The sequence below is a fragment of the Sceloporus occidentalis genome, unplaced genomic scaffold (genome assembly GCF_023333645.1).
Source record: "Sceloporus occidentalis isolate IW3139 unplaced genomic scaffold, rSceOcc1.0.p SCAF_282, whole genome shotgun sequence".
NCBI classification, from domain to species: domain Eukaryota; kingdom Metazoa; phylum Chordata; class Lepidosauria; order Squamata; family Phrynosomatidae; genus Sceloporus; species Sceloporus occidentalis.
In genome coordinates, this window is record NW_028317262.1 from 302,865 (window position 1) to 321,870 (window position 19,006).

Below are 19,006 nucleotides of genomic sequence, written 5' to 3' on the forward strand. Positions count from 1 at the left end.
CTCGCATCTCCGACATTTATCTGAGGATTGAGGGGTACGTCGTTGTCAGTCTACTTGGTACCATAGCCAGAAATGCATGACCTCTTTCTTCATTAGGTCTGATAGCATCCATCTTTTTTGAGAGGAGAGTTCAGACCGTGTGCATTTATGGATATAAACCGAGTGATGAGAAGCAAAACTCAAACGTCCCTCCCTATCCGGCATCCTGGACATCCTCAGTGGACCTCATAACCTTCTATCTGCGGAACTTCCGCAATGGGGTATCCAGACAACAAATAGAAATAATCAGATATAGCCTCGCTGCAGTCACCGACGACATCGAGGAGGCGTCTTTGGCCGGGCCGCGTGGAGACGGGAGGAGAAAAAAAAAACTATTGAAATAAACCATTCGTTAGTGAATTATTCACAAAAGTGCAATTAATGAAGTAAAGAACAGGCCATAGGTTATTTCTATTATAAAGTTAATCAAACTAATTACATATAATTATAAAGAACTATCGGTTCACACCAAGTGTAAAGTATCCCGTTTTTATAGATGAATTTGGTAAAATATAATTATCAATAAGAAACCCCAAATTATACCCAGGAACGAATCCTGAACAATTCAGTAATAATTATAAAATACAATTGGTTTGTACAAAAAAAAAAAAAATTCCCAAAAGTAAAATATATCTTTTATAGATTAATTTGTCAAGAAACAAAAACAAATGTGTAACTTATATAATTTAATTGTAGTGTATAGTTAATAATACTTTAATAATTATAACATTAAGGTAAAGCACATTCTTTATCAATTAATTTAGCAGGATTAGCAGATTTGATAAAATATTTGTAATTTACAAACCCAAATTTAGGAGGAAAAATGTAAAAAAAAAAATCTAAGGCGACTTTCCCAATATAGTTTGACTACTTTGGGAGATCGTTGGTAGATAGAAAAAAGCTTTCCAATGATAATGATAGATAAAAAAATGCTAATTCCAATGAAAAAAGGCCTTGTTAATTAGATAATTTTTATAACAATAGGCTATGCCAACAAAAAAACCCCCATATGGATGAAATGAATTTACAGAAATTCCTCATTAATCTTTAGTAACCCCTCGTCGGTTTTGGAGGAAATCCCCATTTGTATTGGATGTTTTGTTTTCCGAAGGAGTTGGTTCGACTCGTGGACGATCTCCAGGCTTTCCTAGTCTTTGTAAATATCGTCTCGTCTTCTATTTTCTCTCGAAGCCGTCAGGACCTTCTCTTTAAAGTTGTGAGAACAGAATCTTCTGATCACATCCCGTGTGAGATCGGTAGGTTTGGAAATCCTGCGGTAACGATTTAGGATATTGGTTTCTTCCTCCGGGTTTAACCCGAGATTATAAAAAAAAAAATAGAAATCCTAATAGTTGTAGCGTTATTTCCTCCTGATTGTTCTGTTTTTCTTTTTTCAATAAAGCTTGTTTCATATCAGCATGTTCCTATGTATCTTCTATTATTTAAGTTTCACTTTCCGTCAGCTTTGCTTCTGATCTGGCATCTTTTTGCTCTTCGGCAATCAGGGCTCCATTGACTTGCATTGCTGATCGCGATGCATGTGATCAGCCAGCAGGGGGAGTCTAGGGAGACCCTGCTGAATCTCTCCTGTCCTCTAGTGACCGTACTGCTGACGCCAACTAGAAGGGACTGCCTGATTGCACGATCGGGCATTCTTTGTGGAAAAGTGTACCAGCGCTCGTGCATGATGATGAGGGCATGGCAGAGATCCACGGGGCCGATGGGATCCTCATTAATCTTTAGTAACCCCTCGTCTATCCAGACCCTCCTGAGACCTCTGATGATTTCCCCCGCAGGCTGAACAGAGGTACTGCGATCAGCAATGCAGCGCTAAAGAACAAGGGAAAAGAACGAGAAATAGAAAAAAAGTTAAAGTACATAGAATAAAATAAAAAATGAATCAGCGGATGGAGGCCATGTCACCGTGACATCATAAGGGTGACCACCTGCTTCAAAGAGGGATCATTTAATTGGAATACATGCATCACCAGTTTTTGATACTTATAAAGGAGCATTGAGGGGCGAGAGTTCATTTAGGGGGACCCAATAGAAGGGGGACACAGGGGCCGAGAAGTACGGTGGTTCTTCTTCATTCTGCAACCTACCAAATGGTCTGATAACTCAGATCGCTGCAAAGCCCGCCGTCTTTATTCAACACACAGAAAGAGGCAGGGAGGGTGAAAGGTAAGCAGAGCATCCTCCCAGCAGAGGTGGTAGAGGGTAATACAGTGAGGGGATTAGACATGCATGGGATAGACATACGGCTCCTGAACCTAAGACGAGACCAACGACTGTTTAAGGTCTGAGTCTTTACAGACTCGATGAGGCGGGTCTGCCGGCTGAGGTTCTCTCTGTTGGCTCCAATGAAAGGTGTAAAGACTCCTATTTACTAAGGACGGAGCGCCTGAGAATAGCTCCCTGCTCTGTGCTACCACCTCCTCCCAAACCGCAAACTGCACCCTCTGTGTTAACCGATGATGTCATGGGAGTATTTGCATTCTCAGTTATCACATTCATTTAATGTTTTCTGTGTGTTTTTTGGGTCAGAATGGCAGAATTTTTAAGATTTTGGGTGAAATAAATGAATAATAATATAAATTGTGAAGGAGAAGCTCAGCTCATAAACTAATCATTCTCCCAAGACTGTCACTCATATGGCTCTCTGCACTCTCTACTACAACTCCCAGCATGCCGCGGGCACCCCTCTGTAACCATAGCGACAGATTCCTGGCCGCAGGAGGCACAATGCGATGGGCTAAGGACACCGAAGCTCTAAACACAGAAGATACAATGTTTCTGAAATTGCGTCTCCACCGGAGGAGCCGTTTTGAATGTTTCTAACCAGGTTTATGGCTCCGTGACTCCAACAATATGGCGGCTGCTTTAGAAACGAAGAATGCTCGGAGTCAATGGGTTTACGCTCTGCTGTTGTCGCGATCTCTAGTGGATAGAACTCTTCACGGAAACCGCCCACAATAGGAATGAGGTTTGAAACGCAGCCGATGGTAGCTTCGTGAAACGCAGGCACCTCCCGTTAGTGACTTCCGGTTTGATTGGGCTCAGTGATAATCGGGAGGCGGAAGGTGCAGGTCGGTCTGTGTTGTTGGTGATCCGGGTTTTTTTCTGTCTCTTCTCTCACAAACCTCTCCAGTTTTAGTCAAATACGGACCACCTTTATCTCCCCCTCTCCTCTTTATCCCCCCCCCACCTCCTTTCTTCACTAGTCGCTCCCTCTTCACCCTCCTCTCTCCCCTTCACCCCCCTTTCTTACTCCTGCTCCTCTTCATCTCTTCCCAGGCTTCCCCTCTTCCATCCTCCGCTTTCTTCTTTCCCTGCCTCCTCTCTTTACCCTTCACTCCCCTTCATTCCTCCTCTCCCCTTCATTCCTCTCACTCTACCATTCTACTCCAACTCTCTCTCCCTTTTAACCTCTTCACCCCTCCTCTCCCCTCATTCCTCCTCTCCCCTTCATTCCTTTTCCCTCCTCATTCCTCCCTCTCCCCCATCCCCCTCTTTCTCCCCCCATCCCCCTCTTTCTCCCCCCATCCCCCTCTCTCTCCCCCATCCCCCTCTCTCTCCCCCATCCCCCTCTCTTTCTCTCCCCCCATCCCCCTCTCTTTCTCTCTCTCAGTCCCTCCCCATCTCTTTCTCTCTCTCAGTCCCTCCCCTTCTCTCTCCCTCTCCCCTTCTCTCTCTCTCTCTCCCCCTTCTCTCTCTCACTCTCTCCCCCTTCTCTCTCCCTCTCTCCCCCTTCTCTCTCTCTCTCTCCCCCTTCTCTCTCTCTCTCTCCCCCTTCTCTCTCTCTCTCTCCCCCTTCTCTCTCTCTCCCCCTTCTCTCTCTCTCTCCCCCTTCTCTCTCTCTCTCCCCCTTCTCTCTCTCCCTCTCCCCCTTCTCTCTCTCCCTCTCCCCCTTCTCTCTCTCCCTCTCCCCCTTCTCTCTCTCCCTCTCCCCCTTCTCTCTCTCCCTCTCCCCCTTCTCTCTCTCTCCCTCTCCCCTTCTCTCTTTCCCTCTCCCCTTCTCTCTTTCCCTCTCCCCTTCTCTCTCTCCCTCTCCCCTTCTCTCTCTCCCTCTCCCCTTCTCTCTCTCCCCCTTCTCTCTCTCCCCCTTCTCTCTCCCCCTTCTCTCTCTCCCCCTCTCTCTCCCTCCTCTTCTCTCTCTCCCTCCTCTTCTCTCTCTCCCTCCTCTTCTCTCTCTCTCTCTCTCCCTCCTCTTCTCTCTCTCTCTCTCCCTCCTCTTCTCTCTCTCTCTCTCCCTCCTCTTCTCTCTCTCTCTCTCCCTCCTCTTCTCTCTCTCTCTCTCCCTCCTCTTCTCTCTCTCTCCCTCCTCTTCTCTCTCTCTCCCTCCCCTTCTCTCTCTCTCCCTCCCCTTCTCTCTCTCTCCCTCCCCTTCTCTCTCTCTCCCTCCCCTTCTCTCTCTCTCCCTCCCCTTCTCTCTCTCTCTCTCCCTCCCCTTCTCTCTCTCTCTCTCCCTCCCCTTCTCTCCCTCTCCCTGCCCTTCTCTCTCTCTCCCTGCCCTTCTCTCTCTCTCCCTGCCCTTCTCTCTCTCTCCCTCCCCTTCTCTCTCTCCCTCCCCTCCCCTTCTCTCTCTCTCTCCCCCTCCCCTTCTCTCTCTCTCTCCCCCTCCCCTTCTCTCTCTCCCTCCCCTTCTCACTCTCCCTCCCCTTCTCTCTCTCTCCCCTTCTCTCTCTCTCTATTCTCTTCCCTCCCCCCCTCTTCTCTCTTTCCCTCCCCCCTCTTCTCTCTTTCCCTCCCCCCTCTTCTCTCTTTCCCTCCCCCTCTTCCCTCTCTCTCCCTCCTCTTCCCTCCCCCCTCTTCTCGCTCTTTCCCTCCCCCCTCTTCTCGCTCTTTCCCTCCCCCCTCTTCTCGCTCTTTCCCTCCCCCCTCTTCTCGCTCTTTCCCTCCCCCCTCTTCTTGCTCTCTCCCTCCCCCCTCTTTTCTCTCTCTCCCTCCCCCCTCTTTTCTCCCTCTCCCTCCCCCCTCTTTTCTCCCTCTCCCTCCCCCCTCTTTTCTCCCTCTCCCTCCCCCCTCTTTTCTCCCTCTCCCTCCCCCCTCTTTTCTCCCTCTCCCTCCCCCCTCTTTTCTCCCTCTCCCTCCCCCCTCTTTTCTCCCTCTCCCTCCCCCCTCTTTTCTCCCTCTCCCTCCCCCCTCTTTTCTCCCTCTCCCTCCCCCCTCTTCTCTCCCTCTCCCTCCCCCCTCTTTTCTCTCCCTCCCCCCTCTTTTCTCTCCCTCCCCCCTCTTTTCTCTCTCCACTCTCTCTCCCCCCTCTTTTCTCTCTCCACTCTCTCTCCCCTCCCATCAAGGGCCTGTCCTACAGATTGTAACCCATGTCACCTGCGTTTATGCAGGGGCACATAGCTGTGCCAGCTGCGTGTGTCTCATTGCAGGGGGACCCCAGACCCACGTGTAATACGGGTGTCTCCCAATTTTAGGGCGACTGAGCCGACAATGCAGAGCAGAGAATTTCCCAGTAAATGCACAGAGCAGAGACCATTAATGGAGCATCTGATGGACTCTGTGAGGAGGAACAAGGGCAGGAACCAGGTGTCTGAAAGGATCCTGAATCTCACCCTGGAGATCATCTGCCTGCTGACCGGAGAGGTGAGGGGGCCGGGAACTCCGCAGGAAGGTCACCGATACCTGACTGTTCCTGATAATATATCACAGAGCGCCATTGTTGTCAGTGATATTTTGGGTGACTTTCCCGGCTCAATCACCACACTGAGCTGATGCTTTATGGCGATGCTAATCAAGCCCGTTCCTCCATAGAATTTCATTAGTCAGAGAGTCCAACTAGTTGATTAAGACTGAGCCATTCTGTTTAGTAGATTGAGGCTCAGATAACAAAGCGAGAATCATACAAATGGCTGATATGCAGCTGTCTGAAAACTTTATATTATGGGGCAAAAACTACAACTGGGGCAAAAAAGAAAAGAAAACATCTGAATTAATCTCTCAATAAATAGGATTATATTATTATGAAGAACCCCGGGGAGGATCGTACGGCAGAAAAAGCTTTCAGGATCCAGAGCCCATTCCTGGCGCCTCCAGCATCCTCGCTGACAGATAAGAGGAACGATGACAACGAAACCCCGGAACCGGCCGATAAGAACGATCTCCAGGAGACGGGCGAGGTGAGCTCCGCGGGGAACGGGGCGTTATACGGTAACACCGAGGCGTGTGTCTGGATGGTGACGGCTCATTGTGTGTCTCAGGTTCCTGTGAGGTGTGATGACGTCGCCGTCTTCTTTTCCACGGAGGAGTGGGAGTATTTAGAAGGACACAAGGAGCACTATGAGGACGTCATGATGGAGACCCACCAGCCCCGCTGCTCATTGGGTAAGAGGTTTATAACTGGCGTCCAATGGGTAGGATGGGGGTTTATTACGGTCATGTTTGCAGCAGAGAATATTGGTAACCGTGTCCCACGCAAGAGACAGAAACATACGACAAGGAATTAACTCGTGTGCTTATCACGGACATTCGAAGGTTGGTGTCTTCACGGTCCTTTCTTCTCACAGGCGCTTACTGGAGGAGAGTATAGTTGAAGTTTATTAAGTGAGGCTCCACTTTACAATACTCTTGGTAGATGGGGGTCCAGTAGTTAATGAAAATGAGCAGGTGTGATATATAAGACGGCCCCCCCGGCAAGTAAGCCTTTATTTTCACTCAATGCGTTTAACCATATGCACATTATTTAAGGTGTTGTTATTTTTTGTCTTTTGGAGGAATTATATGTTATAAGTTCTGATTAAAAGTTAAAATGTATTATTTATAATTTTTCAAGCTATCTCCATAATGATATTGACGGAGAGTTCGGAGGAGGCTACTAAAATGGGGAATATAGCAAAGTCTAAGATCTCAATATGTCCATCTTGGAGCCGAGATACAGCGAGGGTATTAAACATGCGCGGGATAGAGATACGACTCCTGAATCTAAGACGAGACCAACAACTGGTTAATGTTTAAGTCTTTACAGCGGGAGGAAGCCGAATGTAACTTTCTGATGGTCTTTATTGAACTTTGGTTGCACTCTCAGGGGCCTTTGGAATGTAAGATGTTCCATTGGGTTTCTTCTCCAAGAACGGTTGAGTTGGGCGGTTATACCGTGGAGTCTAGCGTGTAATAACTTCATGCTGCAGGCGTTGCTGTAGAACGTGTTATAGAAAATGATCCATCGCTTTTTGTCGAATCTAATATCGGCGCGTTTGGTTTCAACAGATGATGCCGCGGGGAGAAACACATCTCAAGGATTTGGCGCCACCGTTTCTCCACGACATGATGTAACCGAAACTGGACTTCAAACCAATCGAATAACAAAATGCCCCAAAAGAGATCAACAACGCTCTGCGCAGGGGAGATCTGAACAAAACGCGACGGAGGCCCCTGTCTCCTGTAAAGACGGAGACATCATGGACATCGTGGTTTACACGGCCATAGACCACACAGGGGCAGAATATTCATCGCAATATGTACCTGCGCGTAGCAAGGAACCGTCCGTCTCATCAGAAGGAGATCTTCTGTCACCTACAGAATACACGCAGACTGAATATCCAACTTACGCAAAGTTGGAATCTGTCTCGTGTGAAGAAGGGAATCTCACGGACAACAGTATTTCTATGCCCACGGAGTATACAGCTATTCATATCAAGGAGGAAGAGACCTTTGATGAAGAAGCACATTTCTCTGGCGCTTGTATGCAGGCGGAATACGTTCCTGAGAGTTATGGAGAATCCTGGCACAATAACAGTCATCAACTTGTAACCCATCCAGGCTTTCCAGATCTAAACTTCAGCGGCCATATTGAAACCTATAACATGGTATCCGGTGACACAAGTCATGAAATGGGGATTTATAGCTGCTCTGATTGTCCAGAATACTTTAGCAACAGCTTTGAACTTTCTAACCATCAGACAATTCACAAGCTCAATAAGCTGACCTGCTCAGAATGCGGGAAACGGTTCTTAAATAAATCAAGCTTTGAGAGGCATTACATGATTCACACCGGGGAGAAGCCGTTCGTATGTTTAGACTGCGGGAAGAGCTTCACCGATAAATCAAAGCTGGTCCGACATCAGAGGGTCCACACGGGGGAGAAGCCGTTCTCTTGTTCTCAATGCCAGAAGAGCTTTACAGACAAGTCAAAGCTTGTGAGACATCAGATGGTTCACTCGGGGGTGAAGCCGTTCACCTGTTCGGATTGCGGGAAGTGTTTTACCGACAAATGGAAGCTCGTTTCCCATCGACGGATTCACACCAGAGAGAAGCCGTTCATGTGTCTGGAATGTGGCAGATGCTTTACTCAAAAATCACATCTTTTTAAGCACCAGAGAATCCACCAAGCTGATAGATACTTGCCGTGAGAAAAATTTTACATTTAGAAAAAGTGTTACGGGGCCAAATGTGGTTATTCCAAAATTGAATTAATGGGTTTCTGTTAGCGCAGGAAAAGTCTTGTGGGGGAGGGGGGATGAATTGTTAAAAATAAACAAATTGTTTTGTAATCCTTATATTTATTATTTCAATCTGTTAATTCCACCATCCGCCGGTTGCGTTATATTAGAAGGAGGTTGGTTCCACCATCCGGCGGTTGCGTTATATTAGAAGGCGGTAGGTTTCACCATCCGCCGGTTGCGTTATATTAGAAGGAGGTTGGTTCCACCATCCGCCGGTTGCGTTATATTAGAAGGAGGTTGGTTCCACCATCCGCCGGTTGCGTTATATTAGAAGGTTAGTTTCACCATCCGCCGGTTGCGTTATATTAGAAGGAGGTTATTTTCACCATCCGCCGGTTGCGTTATATTAGAAGGAGGTTATTTTCACCATCCGCCGGTTGCGTTATATTAGAAGGAGGTTGGTTCCACCATCCGCCGGTTGCGTTATATTAGAAGGTTAGTTTCACCATCCGCCGGTTGCGTTAAATTAGAAGGAGGTTGGTTCCACCATCCGCCGGTTGCGTTATATTAGAAGGAGGTTGGTTCCACCATCCGTCGGTTGCGTTATATTAGGAGGTTGGTTCCACCATCCGCCGGTTGCGTTATATTAGAAGGAGGTTGGTTCCACCATCCGCCGGTTGCTTTATAGTAGAAGGAGGTTAGTTTCACCATCCGCCGGTTGCGTTATATTGGAAGGAGGTTATTTTCACCATCCGCCGGTTGCGTTATATTAGAAGGAGGTTGGTTTCACCATCCGCCGGTTGCGTTATATTAGAAGGAGGTTGGTTCCACCATCCGCCGGTTGCTTTATATTAGAAGGAGGTTAGTTTCACCATCCGCCGGTTGCGTTATATTAGAAGGAGGTTGGTTCCACCATCCGCCGGTTGCTTTATATTAGAAGGAGGTTAGGTTCACCATCCGCCGGTTGCGTTATATTAGAAGGAGGTTGGTTTCACCATCCGCCGGTTGAGTTATATTAGGAGGTTAGTTCCACCATCCGCCGGTTGCGTTATATTAGAAGGAGGTTAGTTCCACCATCCGCCGGTTGCGTTATATTAGAAGGCGGTAGGTTTCACCATCCGCTGGTTGCGTTATATTAGAAGGAGGTTGGTTCCACCATCCGCCGGTTGTGTTATATTAGAAGGAGGTAGGTTTCACCATCCGCCGGTTGCGTTATATTAGAAGGAGGTTGGTTCCACCATCCGCCGGTTGAGTTATATTAGGAGGTTAGTTCCACCATCCGCCGGTAGCGTTATATTAGAAGGAGGTAGGTTCCACCATCCGCCGGTTGCGTAATATTACGAGGAGGTTAGTTCCACCATCCGCCGGTAGCGTTATATTAGAAGGAGGTTGGTTCCACCATCCGCCGGTGGCGTTACTTTAGGTTGGTTCCACCATCTAGACGGGTAGAGGGCCTTTTTCAGGAAAGTTACTATGGTCAAGGAGTGGTAGAGAGATTGTCATAATATCGAGAGAGAAAAACTCATGCATTCCCCTCTCTCTTCCTCTCCTCTACAGCACAAAGAGGTAACGTCGTTCTTCTCACGGCGTCCGTTATCAGCTCGTGCCAGTGCTCAAAAGAAACAAATCTCCCCGAAAGAGACAGAAGCTGTGATGTCATTTGATCTCTGGCAGCTCTGTGTTTTGAATGATCCATAAAAAGGAGCGAGACATCGAGCCTGGAGCTCAGTGCAGCCTTAAAGTATATTGCGGACAATCATTCTCAATCCTAGCACCGCTCAGGAGGATGCAGAATAGATTGCAAGCTCATAAGGCAAGCCCTTTTCTCCTTCTGTGACGGCATATGTCAACGTGAGCTCGAGTTATTGTTCATTCTGTATATGGTTCGCGTTAACGTGATTGGTGATTTTATATTTTCCCCTTTTGTTCATTTCGCTGTGAAATCCGTTACCGGTGCTCTACCAATAAAACGTAACGATATAAAATGTAACACATACGTGTATTTTGGGTTGGTTTGGTGGTTCTTCCTTGAGTTTCATTTATTTTCATGTTGGTATTTTGGGTACTCTCGGTCCCATGCCATTTCAATTTGACACAAGTGCATTTGACGGTCTGCCCGGTCAACGAAACCTTCCACCGCGAGGAAGGAGAACTAATGGAGTGCGCTGTCCACCATGATGCTGGCTCATTATCATTAATTATCAGTATCATTGGCAGATGTTATCCTCCCCCCCTGAACCTTAATACACACTGCCCATAAACACACACACACATATATATACACATACACTGCCCTTACACACACATATACATACACACTGCCTTTACACACACCTGCCCATAAACACTCACATACACTGCCCTTACACGTCTTCCCTTACACAACAGCTTACAAATACCTACACTACTCTTACACACACCTGCCCATACACACACAAACACATACACTGCCCTTACATATGCCTGTCCATACACACTGCCTTTACACACACCTGCCCATAAACACACACATACACATACACTGCCCTTACACACCAGCTTACAAATACCTACACTACTCTTACACACACAAACACTGCCCTTACATATGCCTGTCTATACACACTGCCTTTACACACACCTGCCCATAAACACACATGCACATCCCTTATGCGTCTTCCCTTACACACCAGCTTACAAATACCTACACTACTCTTACACACACCTGCCCATACACACAAACACATACACTGCCGTTACATATGCCTGTCCATACACACTGCCTTTACACACACCTGCCCATAAACACACATGCACATCCCTTATGCGTCTTCCCTTACACACCAGCTTACAATTGCCTACACTACTCTTACACACACCTGCCCATACACACACATATACACATACACTGCCCTTACATATGCCTGCCCATACACACACATATACACATACACTGCCTTTACACACACCTGCCCATAAACACACATATACACATACACTGCCCTTACACGTATTCCCTTACACACCAGTTTACAAATACCTACACTGCTCTTACACACACCTGCCCATACACACACACATATACACATACACTACCCTTACACCCCTTTTCTCACCATCTCTTACCCCATCCTGTGGTGGGAGCATGAGGTCTGTCACTTCATATCTCTGCTTTTCTGGTCCCTCATCACTACGCGCCGGTTATTGATGCAGAGCACAGGGATGACGATGACGAGGTGAATGCCTTTCGGCAAAGTGGGACAGAGGTAGGGATAGGCGGGACAGAGCCCCAAAGTCGGGGCTGTCCCAACCAAATCGGGACAGTTGGGGGTTATGGAACGGGGTTAACTTACCCTATCAGCGACGCGGAAGCAGTCGGTCGAGTGAGCGTGAGTGAGTGAGCGTGAGGGTGTTTTCTCATCAGCGTTATGTGCCTCCCCCGCGAGGAGCTCACATTCTACTTTAATTGCCCTCAATGTCTGTATACAGATAAAAACATGGATGCCGGGCGGGTGTCCACGCATCCACTACATCACACAACCTGCCCAGCGTTCTGTATCTGCTCATTATCCATGAACATTAATAGACGGTCCATCTGACATATGTTAAACGCCGAGCAGTGAAAGGGTCAAAAGTAACCTGACCAATGAGCAGTCAGGCTGTTATCAAATGTGGAGAGATTCGGCCCCTTGGGGGGCAATCCCATATCCTCATGCCCTTCCCCCACACTTCTGCAGAGCATCCCATTCCTCACCCCCCACACTTCCGCAGAGCATCCCATATCCTCACCCCCTTCCCCCACACCTTTGTAGAGCATCCCATATCCTCACCCCCTCCCCCCACACTTCTGCAGAGCATCCCACCCCTGCCTGCCCCAGATAATCTTCTGTTTACCAGCCGCTCCTCGGCTCTGATCCGCTTGTCAGTGTGTTCTGCCGTCACACATATCCCAATATCAGTTTAACTCATGTTCCCTTAGTAGGCGGTAGAGCCGTGCTAGAACTAAGCTTCTTACTTCTGAAGCTATGCATTATGGAGAACTTTATTCTTTAAATGGGAGAAAAAGGATTTAGGAATAATTGGGAACAGACTCGGCTACAGTGCACAATGCCAGTCAGCAGCCGCAAAGGCCGATGAGATATCAGCATGTATAAAACGGGGTATCCCCCCCCCGGGAGGAGGATATCATATTACCTCACCTTAAATGCGCCTGCAATTCTGGGCACCAGTGCTTAAAATGGAAGATCCATACACAGCAAAGGAAGGGGTTCTTTACAGCCATGAAGATAAAGCGTTCTTGACGGTTAATTTTGTTAAATCGTATTAGAATACATTAAAATAACAAAAAAAAACATTATACAGGAAACACTGATCTCCTGCCGTCCGTCAACTGCCCAAAATGCCCACGAAGGAAGTCAATCACATGATCTTCTGCAGAACGGGAAGTCTTTAAATATATTCAGTTTTCGCTTGTGATGTCATAGCTGTGACTTCTCCCTTATATGAATCTTATTATGTTTACTTAGATCGTTCCTCATGGTGAAAGACTTCCCGCACTCAGAACAGGAATACGGCTTCTCCCCCGTGTGGGACCGCTTGTGTTTCACGAGACATGTGCTGTATGTGAAGCTCTTCCCGCACTCCGAGCACGAGTACGGCTTCACCCCGCTGTGGACCCGCTGGTGGATAATGAGGTGCGAGCTCTGCCTGAAACGCTTCCCACACTCCGAACACGCGAAGGGCTTCTCTCCCGTGTGGATCCGCTGGTGGGTACTCAGGATGAATCTACTCCGAAAGGTTTTCCCGCACACGGAGCACGAGAACGGCCGCTCCCCAGTGTGAATCCTGTGGTGAAGAACGAGAGCCGAGCGCGCAGGAAAACCCTTCCCACATTCGGAGCACGAGAACGGCTTCTTCCTCTTGTCACATTGTTTCTGTACTTCTGGCAGCCTCGATGTCACGCAACGAGCCCCCCCGGCAGTGACATGACCTACGTAATCGTCTTGGCCAACTGTGACATCACCTCCTTCGCGGGAAGCTGCCTCCTCTTTAATACGAGACGGCGTGCAGTCCGCGGGCGCAGGTTCTGTCAGAGTATCTGCCGGATCTTCCCGAGTGACGGGGGTCGGCAATGTATGAGCAGGAGCCCATCGCGCAGGTTCTTGTGATGTGTGAGCGTCGCGGTCTAACTGCCCTGTAATATGTTCCAAAGACTCGCTTGTCGTCGCACTTTCTATATTCACATTCTGAGGGTCTGTTTGAAGAAGGTCGCGTTTCTCTTCATTCCCACAATCCCCGGAATTAACGAAGATGTCGCCGCAGGCAGATTCAGCTACTGAATAAAAAAATAAAAGAAATGAAACCCAACTCTAGATATGAATCCACCTGAAGATCACGGAGACAGCACTGCTTGTGACAAACAGGCCAGAGATCGGTCATCGTATTACCCGGAGAGCCGCGGGGCTGGTGGGTCTCCATCATCACGTCCCTGTAAAGCTCCTTGTGTCCTTCTAAATACTCCCACTCCTCCATGGAGAAATAGACGGTGACATCATCACACCTCACAGGAACCTGAGACACACAACGAGCCGTCACCATCCAGACACACGCCTCGGTGTTACTGTATAACGTCCCGTTCCCAGCAGCGCTCACCTCTCCAGTCAGCAGGGACATCATTTTGTCGGTCAGTTCCAGGATCTGCTCGTTGTTCCTCTCGTGGATCAGCGAGTGAGGTGAAGGCACTGGGCTGGGGGGTACGTCTGACTCATAGTGACTTCTTTTACACATGACGGGGTCTCCACGTTTCTTTACAATAATATAATCCTAAAGAGAGAGCGAGAAAAACACCTAATGAAAGGCGTTCAGCCTCCTGCTCCCAGTAGATATTCTCACAAAGTCCTAAAATACAGTTTTGTACTTCTTTGAATTTCAGGTTGACCAGCACTTTGGCTTCTTGGGTAAATATGAATTACAAATTGTAAATAACAACAAAAACATGGAAAACCCCACTTCGGAAAATAAAGCGTCTCCCGCCGTGACCTCCTCTCACCTCTCCGATCAGCAGAGACAGGATCTCCAGAGTGAGGTCCAGGATCCTCTCGGCCACCCGGCTCCTGCTGTCCATCATTGTGTCCGACCCGTCCGTCCGTCCGTCCGTCCGTCCGTCCGTCCGTTTATCCTCGGAGTGACCGGGGAGGAGAATATATTGTATTTACAAATGGCCCCTGAAATGATAAAAACTCCATGAAACGGATCTCAGCATCACATGGATGTCAGGGCCGCCGCCTGTGGCTGAGACCGTGCTGACGTTGACAGGTCACCATGATGACAGCTGCGTACATTTCACATGTTAGAGATGGGTGCCATCTTTACACCCAAACAGTGCCACATTTACACCCAAACAGCTAAACAGTACCACCATTACACCCAAACAGCTAAACAGTGCCACCATTACACCCAAACAGCTAAACAGTGCCACGTTTATACCCACACAGCTAAACAGTGCCACCTTTACACCCAAACAGCTAAACAGTACCATATATACACAAAAACAGTGCCATCTTTACACCCAAACAGTGCCATCTTTACACCCAAACAGCTAAACAGTGCCACATTTACACCCACACAGCTAAACAGTGCCATCTTTACACCCAAACAGCTAAACAGTGCCAACTTTACACCCAAACAGCTAAACAGTGCCACCTTTACACCCAAACAGCTAAGCAGTGTCATATATACACCCAAACAGTGCCATCTTTACACCCAAACAGCTAAACAGTGCCATATTTACACACACACAGCTAAACAGTGCCATATTTACACACACACAGCTAAACAGTGCCAACTTTACACCCAAACAGCTAAACAGTGCCACCTTTACACCCAAACAGCTAAACAGTACCATCTTTACACACAAACAGCTAAACAGTACCACATTTACACACACACACACACACACAGCTAAACAGTGCCAACTTTACACCCAAACAGCTAAACAGTGCCATCTTTACACCCAAACAGTGCCACCTTTACACCCAAACAGCTAAACAGTAGCATCTTTACACCCAAACAGCTAAACAGTGCCACCTTTACACCCACGCAGCTAAACAGTGGCACACTTACACCCAACCAGCTAAACAGTGCCATCTTTACACCCAAACAGTGCCATCTTTACACCCAAACAGTGCCATCTTTACACCCAAACAGTGCCATCTTTACACCCAAACAGCTAAACAGTACCATCTTTACACCCACACAGCTAAGCAGTGCCATCTTTACACCCACACAGCTAAACAGTGCCATCTTTACACCCAAACAGTGCCATATTTACACCCAAACAGCTAAACAGTGCCATCTTTACACCCAAACAGCTAAACAGTGCCACATTTACACCCAAACACCTAAATAGTGCCATCTTTACACCCAAACAGCTAAACAGTGCCACCTTTACACCCAAACAGCTAAACAGTGCCACCTTTACACCCAAAACAGCTAAACAGTACCATCTTTACAGCTAAACAGTGCCACCTTTACACCCAAACAGCTAAACAGTACCATCGTTACACCCAAACAGCTAAACAGTACCATCTTTACACCCAAACAGCTAAACAGTACCATCTTTACACCCAAACAGCTAAGCAGTGCCATATATACACCCAAACAGTGCCATCTTTACACCCAAACAGCTAAACAGTGCCATCTTTACACCCAAACAGCTAAACAGTACCATCTTTACACCCAAACAGCTAAGCAGTGCCATATATACACCCAAACAGTGCCATCTTTACACCCAAACAGCTAAACAGTACCATCTTTACACCCAAACAGCACCATCTTTACACCCAAACAGCTAAGCAGTGCCATCTTTACACCCAAACAGTGTCATCTTTACACCCAAACAGCTAAACAGTACCATCTTTACACCCAAACAGTGTCATCTTTACACCCACACAGCTAAACAGTACCATCTTTACACCCAAACAGCTAAGCAGTGCCATCTTTACACCCACACAGCTAAACAGTGCCATCTTTACACCCAAACAGCTAAACAGTGCCATCTGTACACCCAAACAGCTAAACAGTGCCATCTTTACACCCAAACAGTGCCATATTTACACCCAAACAGCTAAACAGTGCCATCTTTACACCCAAACAGCTAAACAGTGCCATCTTTACACCCACACAGCTAAACAGTGCCACATTTACACCCAAACAGCTAAACAGTGCCACATTTACACCCAAACAGCTAAACAGTGCCATCTTTACACCCAAAACAGCTAAACAGTACCATCTTTACACCCAAACAGCACCATCTTTACACCCAAACAGCTAAGCAGTGCCATCTTTACACAAAAACAGTGTCATCTTTACACCCAAACAGCTAAACAGTGCCATCTTTACACCCAAACATCTAAACAGTGCCACATGTACGCCCACACAGCTAAACAGTGCCACATTTACACCCACGCAGCTAAACAGTGGCAAACTTACACCCAAGCAGCTAAACAGTGCCATCTTTACACCCAAACAGTGCCATCTTTACACCCAAACAGTGCCATCTTTACACACAAACAGCTAAACAGTGCCACATTTACACCCACACAGCTAAACAGTGCCACATTTACACCCAAACAGCTAAACAGTACCATCTTTACACCCAAACAGCTAAGCAGTGCCATCTTTACACCCACACAGCTAAACAGTGCCATCTTTACACCCAAACAGCTAAACAGTGCCATCTTTACACCCAAACAGTGCCATCTTTACACCCAAACAGTGCCATCTTTACACACAAACAGCTAAACAGTGCCACATTTACACCCACACAGCTAAACAGTGCCACACTTACACCCAAACAGCTAAACAGTACCATCTTTACACCCAAACAGCTAAGCAGTGCCATCTTTACACCCACACAGCTAAACAGTGCCATCTTTACACCCAAACAGCTAAACAGTGCCATCTTTACACCCAAACAGCTAAACAGTGCCACATTTACACCCAAACAGCTAAACAGTGCCATCTTTACACCCACACAGCTAAACAGTGCCATCTTTACACCCAAACAGCTAAACAGTGCCATCTTTACACCCAAACAGCTAAACAGTGCCACATTTACACCCAAACAGCGCCATCTTTACACCCAAACAGTGCCATATTTACACCCAAACAGCTAAACAGTGCCACCTTTACACCCAAACAGTGCCATCTTTACACCCATACAGCTAAACAGTGCCACATTTACACCCACACAGCTAAACAGTGCCACATTTACACCCAAACAGCTAAATAGTGCCATCTTTACACACAAACAGCTAAACAGTGCCACCTTTACACCCAAACAGCTAAACAGTACCATCTTTACAGCTAAACAGTGCCACCTTTACACCCAAACAGCTAAACAGTACCATCTTTACACCCAAACAGCTAAACAGTGCCACATGTACTCCCACACAGCTAAACAGTGCCACATTTACACCCACGCAGCTAAACAGTGGCAAACTTACACCCAAGCAGCTAAACAGTGCCATCTTTACACCCAAACAGTGCCATCTTTACACCCAAACAGCTAAACAGTGCCACATTTACACCCACACAGCTAAACAGTGCCACATTTACACCCAAACAGCTAAACAGTACCATCTTTACACCCACACAGCTAAACAGTGCCACATTTACACTAAAACAGCTAAACAGTGCCATCTTTACACCCAAACAGCTAAACAGTGCCATCTTTACACCCAAACAGCTAAACAGTGCCATATTTACACTCAGCTACACAGTACCATATTTACACCCAAACAGCTAAACAGTGCCATCTTTACACCCAGACATACAGTGCCATATTTACACCCAAACAGCTAAGCAGTGCCACATTTACACCCACACAGCTAAACAGTGCCACATTTACACCCAAACAGCGCCACATTTACACCCAAACAGCTAAACAGTGCCATCTTTACACCGAAACAGCTAAGCAGTGCCATCTTTACACCTAAACAGTGCCATCTTTACACCCAAACAGCTAAACAGTGCCATATTTACACCCAAACAGCGCTATCGTGGTCCCCAAATAGCTAAACAGCATCAGTTTGTCAATAGTTTAACAGTGCCATGTCCCATGGGGCTATGGGAAGCTGTTTAGTGACAGATAAGGCTGTTTAGTGACATAGTCCCACGTTTAGTCACCAAGCAGCTTCCCAAAGCGACATCTTCCTACAACTATCTTTGTCCCCAGCCTCCCATTGCCAACCCTGTCCCCAGTTTGCCAACTTGTCTGAAGGTATCGCTTGACCCCTTCACTCCTCCATGTGCCCCAACACCTTGCTGGGTTCCCGCTGCCAAACTAGCTCCACCCACAAAAATCATTGCGCGGGTCTGGCGCCACCCAGGAAAATTATTGAGCCGGGCTGCACTCTACATGTAAGCGTTCTAATGATGCGCATGTGTACTGATCTTACACTCATTAACCTGCGTAGTACTGGATCATTTTCAGAGTGGTGGGACTTGGGTTCTAAACAAAAGGCAGCTAGGAGGTATGGTGCATTCCAATAATATACATGGTGTGTGTTGGAGTAGTAGATACATAGCTCTGC